The sequence below is a fragment of the Cervus canadensis genome, chromosome 14 (assembly GCF_019320065.1).
Source record: "Cervus canadensis isolate Bull #8, Minnesota chromosome 14, ASM1932006v1, whole genome shotgun sequence".
Classification (NCBI taxonomy): domain Eukaryota; kingdom Metazoa; phylum Chordata; class Mammalia; order Artiodactyla; family Cervidae; genus Cervus; species Cervus canadensis.
Window position 1 is genome coordinate 73,431,400 of NC_057399.1, and position 14,617 is coordinate 73,446,016.

Genomic DNA, 14,617 nt, shown 5'->3' on the forward strand with positions numbered 1-14,617 from the left:
GTGGCAATACGAGGAGCAAGAGCAGTGTGAAAAACCCGACGTGAAGAAACAGGGGAGAAGAATACGATGAGCAAGAAAAAAAAAGCAAAAGACAAAAACGAGGAGCAGACAAGGGGGAAAATCAGAGGAGGATCAACAGTATGCCACTACGAGGAGCAAGAGCAGTGTGAAAAACCCGAGGCGAAGAAACAGGGGAGAAGAATACGAGGAGCAAGAAAAAAAAAGCAAAAGACAAAAATGAGGAGCAGTCAAGGGGGGAAAATCAGAGGAGGATCAAATGTATGCCACTACGAGGAGCAAGAGCCGGGTGAAAAACGTGAGGCCAAGAAACAGGGGAGGGAATATGAGGAGCAAGAAAAAAAAAGCAAACGACAAAAACGAGGAGCAGACAAGAGGGGAAAATCAGAGGCGGATCAAAAGTATGCCACTACGAGGAGCAAAAGCAGTGTGAAAAACCCGAGGTGAAGAAAGAGGGGAGAAGAATACGAGGAGCAAAAAAAGAAAGAAAAAGAAAAAAACAAGGAGCAGACAAGGGGGGAAAATAAGAGGAGGATCAAAAGTGTGGCAATACGAGGAGCAAGAGAAGTGTGAAAAACCCGAGGTGAAGAAAGAGTGGAGAAGAATACGAGGAGCAAAAAAAGAAAGAAAAAGAAAAATACAAGGAGCAGACAAGGGGGGAAAATAAGAGGAGGATCAAAAGTGTGGCAATACGAGGAGCAGGAAAAGTGTGAAAAACCCGAGGTGAAGAAAAAGGGGAAAGAGTACGAGGAGCAAGAAAAAAAAAAGAAAAAAAAAATACGAGGAGCAGACATGGGGGAAAAAGAGGAGGAGCAAAAGGTGGCACTAGGAGGAGCAAGAGAAGTGTGAAAAACCCGAGGTGAAGAAAAGGGAGAAGAATACGAGGAGCAAGAAAACAAAAAGCAAAAAGGAAAAATACGAGGAGTAGAGAAGGGCGAAAATAAGAGGACGATCAAAAGTGTGGAAATACGAGGAGCAGGAAAAGTGTGAAAAACCCGAGGTGAAGAAAAACGGGAGAAGAATACGAGGGGCAAAAAAAAAAAAAAGAAAAAGAAAAATACGAGGAGCAGACAAGCGGGGAAAATAAGAGGAGGATCAAAAGTGTGACAATACGAGGAGCAAGAAAAGTGTGAAAAACCCGAGGCGAAGAAAAAGGGGAGAAGAATACGAGGAGCGAAAAAAAAAAGAAAAAGAAAAATACGAGGAGCAGACAAGGGGGGAAAATCAGAGGAGGATCAAAAGGGTGGAACTATTAGGAGCAAGAGCAGTGTGAAAAACCCGAGGTGAAGAAACAGGGGAGAAGAATACGAGGAGCAAGAAAAAAAAGCAAAATAAAAAAACGAGGAGCAGACAAGGGGGGAAAATCAGAGGAGGATCAACAGTATGGCACTACGAGGAGCAAGAGCAGTGTGAAAAACCCGAGGCAAAAAAACAGGGGAGAAGAAAACGAGAAGCAAGAAAAAAAAAGCAAAAGACAAAAACGAGGAGCAGACAAGGGGGGAAAATCAGAGGAGGATCAAAAGTATGCCATTACGAGGAGCAAGAGCAGTGTGAAAAACCAAAGGCTAAGAAACAGGGGAGAAGAAAACGAGGAGCAAGAAAAAAAAAGCAAAAGACAAAAACGAGGAGAAGACAAGTGGGGAAAATCAGAGGAGGAGTAAAAGTTTGCACTACGAGGAACAAGAGCAGTGTGAAAAAGCCGAGGTGAAGAAACAGGGGAGAAGAATACGAGGAAGAAGAAAAAAAAGCAAAAGACAAAAACGGGGAGCACACAAGGGGGGAAAATCAGAGGAGGATCAAAAGTGTGGCACGATGAGGAACAAGAGAAATGTGAAAAACCTGAGGCGAAGAAACAGGGGAGAAGAATACGAGGAGCAAGAAAATAAAAGCAAAAAACAAAAACGAGGAGCAGACATGGGTGGAAAATCAGAGGAGGATCAAAAGTGTGGCACTACGAGGAGCAAGAGCAGTGTGAAAAACCCGAGGTGAAGAAACAGGGTAGAAGGATACGAGGAGCAAGAAAAAAAAAGCAAAAAACAAAAACGAGGAGCAGACAAGGGCTGAAATTCAGAGGAGGATCAACAGTATGCCACTACGATGAGGAAGAGCAGTGTGAAAAACACGAGGTGAAGAAACAGGGGAGAAGAATACGAGGAGCAAGAAAAAAAAGCAAAAGACAAAAAGGAGGAGCAGACAAGGGGGAGAAATCAGAGGAGGATCAAAAGTGTGGCAATACGAGGAGCAAGAAAAGTGTGAAAAACCCGAGGCGAAGAAAAAGGGGAGAAGAATACGAGGAGCAAGAAAAAAAAAGCAAAATACAAAAACGAGGAGAACACAAGGGGCGAAAATCAGAGGAGGATCAACAGTATGCCACTACGTGGAGTAAGAGAAGTGTGAAAAACCCGATGCAAAGAAACAGGGGAGAAGAATACGAGGAGCAAGAAAAAAAAAGCAAAATACAAAAACGAGGAGAACACAAGGGGCGAAAATCAGAGGAGGATCAACAGTATGCCACTAGGAGGAGCAAGAGAAGTGTGAAAAACGCGAGGTGAAGAAACAGGGGAGAAGAATACGAGGAGCAAGAAAAAAAAAGCAAAATACAAAAACGAGGAGAACACAGGGGTGAAAATCAGAGGAGGATCAACCGTATGCCACTACGAGGAGCAAGAGAAGTGTGAAAAACCCAAGGCAAAGAAACAGGGAGAAGAATACGGGAGCAAGAAAAAAAAAGCAAAAAACAAAAACGAGGAGCAGACAACGGGAGAAAATCAGAGGAGGATCAAATGAGAGGCACTACGAGGAGCAAGAGCAGTGTGAAAAACTCGAGGCGAAGAAACAGGGGAGAAGAATACGAGGAGCAGGAAAAAAAAAGCAAAAAACAAAAACGAGGAGCAGACAAGGGGTGAAATTCAGAGGAACATCAACAGTATTCCACTACGAGGAGCAAGAGCAGTGTGAAAAACCCGAGGCGAAGAAACAGGGGAGAAGAATACGAGGAGCGCAAAAAAAAAAATACGAAGTGCAAGACAAAAGTGGGAAAATAAGGAGGATCAACAGTGTGCATACGAGAGCAAGAGCAGTGTGAAAAACCCACGCGAAGAAACAGGGGAGAAGAATACGAGGAGCAAGAAAAAAAAAGCAAAAGACAAAACGAGGAGCAGACAAGGGGGAAAATCAGAGGAGGATCAACAGTATGCCACTACGAGGAGCAAGAGCAGTGTGAAAAACCCGAGGCGAAGAAACAGGGGAGAAGAAAACGAGGAGCAAGAAAAAAAAAGCAAAAGACAAAAACGAGGAGCAGACAGGGGGGGAAAATCAGAGGAGGATCAAATGTATGCCACTACGAGGAGCAAGAGCAGGGTGAAAAACGTGAGGCCAAGAAACAGGGGAGAAGAATATGAGGAGCAAGAAAAAAAAAGCAAATGACAAAAACGAGGAGAACACAAGGGGCGAAAATCAGAGGAGGATCAAAAGTGTGGCACTACGAGGAGCAAGCGCAGTGTGAAAAACCCGAGGCGAAGAAACAGGGGAGAAGAATACGGGGAGCAAGGGAAAAAAAAGCAAAATACAAAAACGAGGAGAACACAAGGGGTGAAAATCAGAGGAGGATCAAAAGTGTGGCACTACGAGGAGCAAGAGAAGTGCGAAAAACCCGAGGCGAAGAAACAGGGGTGAAGAATACGAGGAGCAAGGAAAAAAAAGCAAAATACAAAAACGAGAGAACACAAGGGGCGAAAATCAGAGGAGGATCAACCGTATGCCACTACGAGGAGCAAGAGAAGTTTGAAAAACCCGAGATGAAGAAACAGAGGAGAAGAATACGAGGAACAAGGAAAAAAAAGCAAAATACAAAAACGAGGAGAACACAAGGGGCGAAAATCAGAGGAGGATCAACAGTATGCCACTACGAGGAGCAAGAGAAGTGTGAAAAAACTGACGTGAAGAAACAGGGGAGAAGAATACACGGAGCAAGAAAAAAATGCAAAAGACAAAAACGAGGAGCAGACAAGGGGGGAATATCAGAGGAGGATCAAAAGTATGCCACTATGAGGAGCAAGAGCAGTGTGAAAAACCCGAGGCGAAGAAACAAGGGAGAAGAATTGGAGGAGCAAGAAAAAAAAGCAAAAGACAAAAACGAGGAGCAGACAAGGGTGGAAAATCAGAGTAGGATCAAAAGTGTGGCAATACGAGGAGCAAGAACAGTGTGAAAAACCCGAGGCGAAGAAAAAGAGGAGAAGAATACGAGGAGCGAAAAAAAAAAGAAAAATAAAAATACAAGGAGCATACAAGGGGGGAAAATCAGAGGAGGAGCAAAAGTGTGGCAATACGAGGAGCAAGAACAGTGTGAAAAACCCGAGGCGAAGAAAAAGGGGAGAAGAATACGAGGAGCGAAAAAAAAAGAAAAATAAAAATACAAGGAGCATACAAGGGGGGAAAATCAGAGGAGGATCAAAAGTGTGGCAATACGAGGAGCAAGAAAATTGTGAAAACCCCGAGGCGAAGAAAAAGGGGAGAAGAATACGAGGAGCGAAAAAAAAAAAGAAAAAAAAATACGAGGTGCAGAGAAGGGGCGAAAATAAGAGGAGGATCAAAAGTGTGGCAATACGAGGAGCAGAAAAAGTGTGAAAACCCGAGGTGAAGAAAACGGGGAGAAGAATACGAGGAGCAAGAAAAAAAAAGAAAAAGAAAAATACGAGGAGCAGACAAGGGGAAAATAAGAGGAGGATCAAAAAGTGTGCAATACGAGGAGCAAAGAAAAAGTGTGAAAACGCGAGGCAAAGCGAGGCAAGAGGATCAACAGTATGCCACTACGAGGAGCAAGAGAAGTGTGAAAAACCCGAGGCGGAGAAACAGGGGAGAAGAATACGAGGAGCAAGACAAAAAGCAAAATACAAAAACGAGGAGAACACAAGGGGCGAAAATCAGAGGAGGATCAGCAGTATGCCACTACGTGGAGTAAGAGAAGTGTGAAAAGCCCGAGGCGAAGAAACAGGGGAGAAGAATACGAGGAGCAAGAAAAAAAAAGCAAAATACAAAAACGAGGAGAACACAAGGGGCGAAAATCAGAGGAGGATCAACAGTATGCCACTACGAGGAGCAAGAGAAGTGTGAAAAATCCGAGGCAAAGAAACAGGGGAGAAGAAAACGAGGAGCAAGAAAAAAAGCAAAATACAAAAATGAGGAGAACACAAGGGGCGAAAATCAGAGGAGGATCAAAAGTGTGGCACTACGTGGAGTAAGAGACGTGCGAAAAACCCGAGGCGAAGAAACAGGGGAGAAGAATACGAGGAGCAAGAAAAAAAAAGCAAAATACAAAAACGAGGAGAACACAAGGGGCGAAAATCAGAGGAGGATCAAAAGTGTGGCACTACGTGGAGTAAGAGAAGTGTGAAAAAGCCGAGGCGAAGAAACAGGGGAGAATACGAGGAGCAAGAAAAAAAAAGCAAAATACCAAAACGAGGAGAACACAAGGGGCGAAAATCAGAGGAGGATCAACAGTATGCCACCACAAGGAGTAAGAGAAGGATTGTGAAAAAGCTTGCAATAGTGAAGAGAAACAGGGGAGAAGAATACGAGGAGCAAGAAAAAAAAAGCAAAATACAAAAACGAGGAGAACACAAGGGGCGAAAATCAGAGGAGGTTCAACAGTATGCCACTACGAGGAGTAAGAGAAGTGTGAAAAACCCGAGGCGAAGAAACAGGGGAGAAGAATACGAGGAGCAAGAAAAAAAAAGCAAAATACAAAAACAAGGAGAACACAAGGGGCGAAAATCAGAGGAGGAACAAAAGTGTGGCACTACGTGGAGTAAGAGAAGTGTGAAAAACCCGAGGCGAAGAAACAAGGGAGAAGAATACGAGGAGCAAGAAAAAAAAAGCAAAATACAAAAACGAGGAGAACACAAGGGGCGAAAATCAGAGGAGGATCAACAGTATGTCACTACGTGGAGTAAGAGAAGTGTGAAAAACCCGAGGCGAAGAAACAGGGGAGAAGAATACGAGGAGAAAGAAAAAAAAAGCAAAATACAAAAACGAGGAGAACACAAGGGGGCGAAAATCAGAGGAGGATCAACAGTATTGCCACTTACGAGGAGCAGAGAAGGGATGGAATAAAACCCGAGCGCGAAGACAACTAGGCAGAGAAGAATAACGCAGGAGGCAAAAAAAAAAGGCAAAAATTACAAAACGAGGAGAATCACAAGGGGCGGAAAATCAGAGGAGGATCAAAAGTGTGGCACTACGTGGAGTAAGAGAAGTGTGAAAAACCCGCGGTGAAGAAACAGGGGAGAAGAATACGAGGATCAAGAAAAAAAAAGCAAAATACAAAAACGAGGAGAACACAAGGGGCGAAAATCAGAGGAGGATCAAAAGTGTGGCACTAGGTGGAGTAAGAGAAGTGTGAAAAACGCGAGGAGAAGAAACAGGGGAGAAGAATACGAGGAGCAATAAAAAAAAAGCAAAATACAAAAACGAGGAGAACACAAGGGGCGAAAATCAGAGGAGGATCAACCGTATGCCACTACGAGGAGTAAGAGAAGTGTGAAAAAGCTGATGTGAAGAAACAGGGGAGAAGAATACGAGGAGCAAGAAAAAAAAAGCAAAATACAAAAACGAGGAGAACACAAGGGGCGAAAATCAGAGGAGGATCAAAATTGTGGCACTACGTGGAGTAAGAGAAGTGTGAAAAACCCGAGGCGAAGAAACAGGGGAGAAGAATACGAGGAGCAAGAAAAAAAAAGCAAAATACAAAAACGAGGAGAACACAAGGGGCGAAAATCAGAGGAGGATCAACAGTATGCCACTACGAGGAGCAAGAGAAGTGTGAAAACCCGAGGCGAAGAAACAGGGGAGAAGAATACGAGGAGCAAGAAAAAAAAGCAAAATACAAAAACGAGGAGAACACAAGGGGCGAAAATCAGAGGAGGATCAAAAGTGTGGCACTACGAGGAGTAAGAGAAGTGTGAAAAACCCGAGGTGAAGAAACAGGGGAGAAGAATACGAGGAGCAAGAAAAAAAAAGCAAAATACAAAAATGAGGAGAACACAAGGGGCGAAAATCAGAGGAGGATCAAACGTGTGGCACTACGTGGAGTAAGAGAAGTCTGAAAAAGCTGATGTGAAGAAACAGGGGAGAAGAATACGAGGTGCAAGAAAAAAAGCAAAATACAAAAACGAGGAGAACACAAGGGGCGAAAATCAGAGGAAATCAAAAGTGTGGCACTAGGTGGAGTAAGAGAAGTGTGAAAAACCCGAGGCAAAGAAACAGGGGAGAAGAATACGAGGAGCAAGAAAAAAAAGCAAAATACAAAAACGAGGAGAACACAAGGGGCGAAAATCAGAGGAGGATCAACAGTATGCCACTACGAGGAGCAAGAGAAGTGTGAAAAACCCGAGGCGAAGAAACAGGGGAGGAGAACACGAGGAGCAAGAAAAAAAAAGCAAAATACAAAAACGAGGAGAACACAAGGGGCGAAAATCAGAGGAGGATCAACGGGTGGCACTACGAGGAGCAAGAGAAGTGTGAAAAACCCGAGGCGAAGAAACAGGGGAGAAGAATACGAGGAGAAAGAAAATAAAAGCAAAATACAATATCGAGGAGAACACAAGGGGCGAAAATCAGAGGAGGATCAACAGTATGCCACTATGAGGAGCAAGAGAAGAGTGAAAAACCCGAGGTGAAGAAACAGGAGAGAAGAAAACGAGGAGCAAGAAAAAAAAAGCAAAATACAAAAACGAAGAGAACGCAAGGGGCGAAAATCAGAGGAGGATCAACAGTGTGGCACAACAAGGAGCAAGAGCAGTGTGAAAAACCTGAGGCGAAGAAACAGAGGAGAAGAATACGGGGAGCAAGAAAAAAAAAGCAAAATACAAAAACGAGGGGCAGACAAGTGGGGAAAATCAGAGGAGAATCAAATGTATGCCAATACGAGGAGCAAGAGCAGTGTGAAAAACCCGAGTTGAAGAAACAGGGGAGAAGAATACGAGGAGCAAGAAAGAAAAAGCAAAAGACGAGAACGAGGAGCAGACAAGGGTTGGAAATCAGAGGAGAATCAACAGTATGCAACTACGAGGAGCAAGAGCATTGTGAAAAACCCGAGGCGAAGATTCCCACGTGATTCCCAAGTGATCCTCACGTGATGCCCACATGATTCCCACGTAATTCCCACGTGATTCCCACGTGATGCCCACCTGATGCCCACGTGATGCCCACGTGTTGCCCACGTGATGCCCACGTGATCCCCACGTGATTCCCACGTGATGCCCACGTGATGGCCACTTGATGCCCACGTGATTCCCACGTGATTCCCACGTGATTCCAACGTGATTCCCACGTGATGCCCACGTGATTCCCACATGATTCCCACGTGATGCCCACGTGATGCCCACGTGATTCCCACGTGATGGCCACGTGATTCCCACGTGATTCCCACGTGTTGCCCACGTGATTCCCACGTGATTCCCCCGTGATGCCCACGTGATGCCCACGTGATTCCCACGTGATGGCCACGTGATGGCCACGTGATGCCCACGTGATTCCCACGTGATGGCCACGTGATGGCCACGTGATTCCCACGTGATGCCCACGTGATTCCCACGTGATGCCCACGTGAGGCCTACGTGATTCCCACGTGATTCCCACGTGATGCCCACGTGATGCCCATGTGATGGCCACGTGATTCCCACGTGTTGCCCACGTGATTCCCACCTGATTCCCACGTCATGGCCACGTGATTCCCACGTGATTCCCATGTGATGCCCACGTGATGCCCACGTGATTCCCAAGTGATTCCCACGTGATGGCCACGTGATGCCCACGTAATTCCCACGTGATGCCCACGTCATTCCCACGTGATTCCCACGTGATTCCCACTTGTTGCCCACGTGATTCTCACGTGATTCCCACGTGATGGCCACGTGTTTCCCACGTGTTGCCCACGTGATGCCCACGTGTTTCCCACATATTGCCCACATGATCCCCACTTGATTCCCACGTGATTCTCACGTGATGCCCACGTGATTCCCACGTGATTCCCACGTGATGGCCACGTGATTTGCACGTGATGCCCACGTGATGCCCACGTGATTCCCACGTGATGCCCACGTGATTCCCACGTGATGGCCACGTGATTCCCACGTGTTGCCCACGTGATTCCCACGTGATGCCCTCGTGATTCCCACGTGATTCCCACGTGATGGCCACGTGATTCCCACGTGATGCCCACGTGTTGACCACGTGGTTGCCACGTGATTCCCACGTGATTCACAGGTGATGCCCACGTGATTCCCACGTGATTCCCACGTGATGCCCACGTGATTCCCACGTGATTCCCACGTGATGGCCACGTGATGCCCACGTGATTTCCACGTGATTCCCACGTGATGCCCACGTGATGCCTACGTGATTCCCACGTGATTCCCACGTGATGCCCACGTGATGCCCATGTGATGGCCACGTGATTCCCACGTGTTGCCCGTGTGATTCCCACCTGATTCCCACGTAATTCCCACGTGATGGCCACGTGATTCCCACAGATTCCCATGTGATGCCCACGTGATGCCCACGTGATTCCCAAGTGATTCCCACGTGATGGCCACGTGATGCCCACCTAATTCCCACGTGATGCCCACGTCATTCCCACGTGATTCCCACGTGATTCCCACATGTTGCCCACGTGATTCTCACGTGATTCCCACGTGATGGCCACGTGTTTCCCACGTGTTGCCCACGTGATGCCCACGTGTTTCCCACATATTGCCCACGTGATGCCCACTTGATTCCCACGTGATTCTCACGTGATGCCCACGTGATTCCCACGTGATTCCCACGTGATGGCCACGTGATTTCCACGTGATTCCCACGTGATGCCCACGTGATTCCCACGTGATGGCCACGTGATTCCCACGTGTTGCCCACGTGATGCCCACGTGCTGCCCACGTGATTCCCACGTGATGGCCACGTGATTCCCACGTGATGCCCACGTGTTGACCACGTGTTTGCCACGTGATTCCCACGTGATTCACAGGTGATGCCCACGTGATTCCCACGTGATTCCCACGTGATGCCCACGTGATTCCCACGTGATTCCCACGTGATGGCCACGTGATTCCCACGTGATTCCCACGTGATGCCCACGTGATTTCCACGTGATTCCCACGTGATTCCCACGTGATGCATACGTGTTCCCACGTGTTGCCCACGTGATACCCACGTGATTCCCAAGTGATTCCCACGTGTTGCCCACGTGATTCCCATGTGATTCCCACTGTTGCCCACGTGATTCCCACGTGATGCCCACGTGATTCCCATGTGTTGCCCACGTGATGCCCACGTGATGCCCACGGGATACCCTCGTGATTCCCCCGTGATTCCCACGTGATTCCCACGTGATGGCCACCTGATTCCCACGTGATTCCCACGTGTTGCCCACGTGATTCCCACGTGATTCCCAAGTGATGGCCACGTGATTCTCACGTGATTCCCACGTGATTCCCACGTGATACCCACCTGATGCCCACATTATTCCCACGTGATTCCCCCATGATGGCCAGGTGATTCCCACGTGTTGCCCACGTGATTCCCACGTGATTCCCACTTGATGCCCACGTGATTCCCACGTGACTCCCAAGTGATTCTCACGTGATTCCCACGTGATTCCCACGTGATTTCCACGTGTTGCCCACGTGATGCCCACGTGATGCCCACGAGATTCCCATGTGATTCCAACGTGATGCCCACGTGATTCCCACGTGACTCCAAACTGATTCTCACGTGATGCCCACGTGAAGACCACGTGATGCCCACGTTACACCCACGTGATGCCCAAGTGATTCCAACGGGATCAGAGAAGCATAAAAGTGTAAAAATACGAGGAGCAAGAAAAGTGTGAAAAATCCCAGGAGGAGAAATAGGGGAGAAAAATATGAGGAGCGAAAAAAAAAAAAAACACAAAAATACGAGGAGTAGAAAAGTGGGGAAAATAAGTGGAGCCTCAAAAGTGTGAAAATACGAGGAGAAAGAAAATAGTGAAAAACACGAGGAGCAAGAAAAGGGAAGAAATATATGAGGAGCAAAAAACAAAAACAAAAAAAAAAAATACGAGGAGCAGAAAAGTGTGAAAAATAAGAGGAGCATCAAACGTGTGAAAATACGAGGAGCAAGAAAAGTGTGAAAAACACGAGGAGCAAGAAAAGGGAAGAAACATACGAGGAGCAAAAAAAAAAAACAGAAAAATACGAGGAGCAGAAAAGTGTGAAAAATAAGAGGAGCATGAAAAGTGTGAAAATACGAGGAGCAACAAATGTGTGAAAAACCTGAGGTTAAGAAAAAGGGGAGAAGAATACGAGGAGCAAGAAAAAAAAAGCAAAATACAAAAACGAGGAGAACACAAGGGGCGAAATCAGAGGAGGATCAAAAGTGTGGCACTACGTGGAGTAAGAGAAGTGTGAAAAACCCGAGGCGAAGAAACAGGGGAGAAGAATACGAGGAGCAAGAAAAAAAAAGTAAAATACAAAAACGAGGAGAACACAAGGGGCGAAAATCAGAGGAGGATCAAAAGTGTGGCACTAGGTGGAGGAAGAGAAGTGTGAAAAACGCGAGGCGAAGAAACAGGGGAGAAGAATACGAGGAGCAAGAAAAAAAAGCAAAATACAAAAACGAGGAGAACACAAGTGGCGAAAATCAGAGGAGGATCAAAAGTGTGGCACTACGTGGAGTAAGAGAAGTGTGAAAAACCCGAGGTGAAGAAACAGGGGAGAAGAATACGAGGAGCAAGAAAAAGAAAGCAAAATACAAAAACGAGGAGAACACAAGGGGCGAAAATCAGAGGAGGATCAACAGTGTGCCACTACGAGGAGCAAGAGAAGTGTGAAAAACCCGAGGCGAAGAAACAGGGGAGAAGAATACGAGGAGCAAGAAAAAAAAGCAAAATACAAAAACGAGGAGAACACAAGGGGCGAAAATCAGAGGAGGATCAAAAGTGTGGCACTAGCTGGAGTAAGAGAAGTGTGAAAAACCCGAGGGGAAGAAACAGGGGAGAAGAATACGAGGAGCAAGAAAAAAAAAGCAAAATACAAAAACGAGGAGAACACAAGGGGCGAAAATCAGAGGAGGATCAAAAGTGTGGCACTACGTGGAGTAAGAGAAGTGTGAAAAACCCGAGGCAAAGAAACAGGGGAGAAGAATACGAGGAGCAAGAAAAAAAGGAAAATACAAAAACGAGGAGAACACAAGGGGCGAAAATCAGAGGAGGATCAACAGTATGCCACTACGTGGAGTAAGAGAAGTGTGAAAATGCTGATGCGAAGAAACAGGGGAGAAGAATACGAGGAGCAAGAAAAAAAAGCAAAATACAAAAACGAGGAGAACACAAGGGGCGAAAATCAGAGGAGGATCAACAGTATGCCACTACGAGGAGCAAGAGAAGTGTGAAAAACCCGAGGCGGAGAAACAGGGGAGAAGAATACGAGGAGCAAGAAAAAAAAAGCAAAATACAAAAACGAGGAGAACACAAGGGGCAAAAATCAGAGGAGGATCAACAGTATGCCACTACGTGGAGTAAGAGAAGTGTGAAAAACCCGAGGCGAAGAAACAGGGGAGAAGAATACGAGGAGCAAGAAAAAAAAAGCAAAATACAAAAACGAGGAGAACACAAGGGGCGAAAATCAGAGGAGGAGCAACAGTATGCCACTACGAGGAGCAAGAGAAGTGTGAAAAACCCGAGGCGAAGAAACAGGGGAGAAGAATACGAGGAGCAAGAAAAAAAGCAAAATACAAAAATGAGGAGAACACAAGGGGCGAAAATCAGAGGAGGATCAAAAGTGTGGTACTACGTGGAGTAAGAGAAGTGTGAAAAACCCGAGGCGAAGAAACAGGGGAGAAGAATACGAGGAGCAAGAAAAAAAAAGCAAAATACAAAAACGAGGAGAACACAAGGGGCGAAAATCAGAGGAGGATCATCAGTATGTCATTACGAGGAGTAAGAGAAGTGTGAAAAAGCTGATGTGAAGAAACAGGGGAGAAGAATACAAGGAGCAAGAAAAAAAAAGCAAAATACAAAAACGAGGAGAACACAAGGGGCGAAAATCAGAGGAGGATCAAAAGTGTGGCACTACGTGGAGTAAGAGAAGTGTGAAAAACCCGAGATGAAGAAACAGGGGAGAAGAATACGAGAGCAAAAAAAAAAAGCAAAATACAAAACGAGGAGAACACAAGGGGAAAATTCGAGAGGATCTACCAATAATGCCACACGAGGAGTAAGAGAAAATTGAAAAGTGAGTGAAGAAACAGGGGAGAAGAATACGAGGAGCAAGAAAAAAAAAGCAAAATACAAAAACAAGGAGAACACAAGGGGCGAAAATCAGAGGAGGATCAAAAGTGTGGCACCACGTGGAGTAAGAGAAGTGTGAAAAACCCGAGGCGAAGAAACAGGGAGAAGAATACGAGGAGCAAGCAAAAAAAGCAAAATACAAAAACGAGGAGAACACAAGGGGCGAAAATCAGAGGAGGATCAAAAGTGTGGCACTAGGTGGAGTAAGAGAACTGTGAAAACCCGAGGTGAAGAAACAGGGAGAAGAATACGAAGAGCAACGAAAAAGAAAAAGCAAAATACAAAAATGACGTAGAACACAGGCGAAATCAGAAGGAGGATCAACAGTAATGCCACTTAACGAGAGTAAGAGAAGTGTGAAAAAGCTGATGTGAAAAAACAGGAGAAAATACGAGGAGCAGGAAAAAAGCAAAATACAAAACGAGGAGAACACAAGGGCGAAAATCAGAGGAGGATCAACAGTATGCCACTACGAGGAGCAAGAGAAGTGTGAAAAACCCGAGGCGAAGAAACAGCAGAGAAGAATACGAGGAGCAAGAAAAAAAAGCAAATACAAAAACGAGGAGAACACAAGGGGCGAAAATCAGAGGAGGATCAACAGTATGCCACTACGTGGAGTAAGAGAAGTGTGAAAAACCCGAGGCGAAGAAACAGGGGAGAAGAATACGAGGAGCAAGAAAGAAAAAGCAAAATACAAAAACGAGGAGAACACAAGGGGCGAAAATCAGAGGAGGATCAACAGTATGCCACTACGAGGAGCAAGAGAAGTGTGAAAAACCCGAGGCGAAGAAACAGGGGAGAAGAATACGAGGAGCAAGAAAAAAAAGCAAAATACAAAAACGAGGAAAACACAAGGGGCGAAAATCAGAGGAGGATCAACAGTATGCCACTACGTGGAGTAAGAGAAGTGTGAAAATGCTGATGCGAAAAAACAGGGGAGAAGAATACGAGGAGCAAGAAAAAAAAAGCAAAATACAAAAACGAGGAGAACACAAGGGGCGAAAATCAGAGGAGGATCAACAGTAGGCCACTACGAGGAGCAAAAGAAGTGTGAAAAACCCGAGGCGAAGAAACAGGGGAGAAGAATACGAGGAGCAAAGAAACAAAAGCAAAATACAAAAACGAAGAAAACACAAGGGGCGAAAATCAGAGGAGGATCAAAAGTGTGGCACTACGTGGAGTCAGAGAAGTGTGAAAAACCCGAGGCGAAGAAACAGGGGAGAAGAATACGAGGAGCAAGAAAAAAAAAGCAAAATACAAAAATGAGGAGAACA

At 45.8% G+C, this 14,617-nt stretch overlaps 1 long non-coding RNA gene across 1 annotated transcript; it reads left to right on the top strand.

The window, feature by feature from the left end:
* The first annotated feature begins 13,538 nt into the window (after window positions 1-13,538).
* Window positions 13,539-14,035, top strand: LOC122453107. The gene is made up of 2 exons (XR_006272949.1): window positions 13,539-13,713; window positions 13,986-14,035. It is a non-coding gene; the product is annotated as an uncharacterized LOC122453107 (long non-coding RNA).
* Window positions 14,036-14,617: the final 582 nt, after the last annotated feature.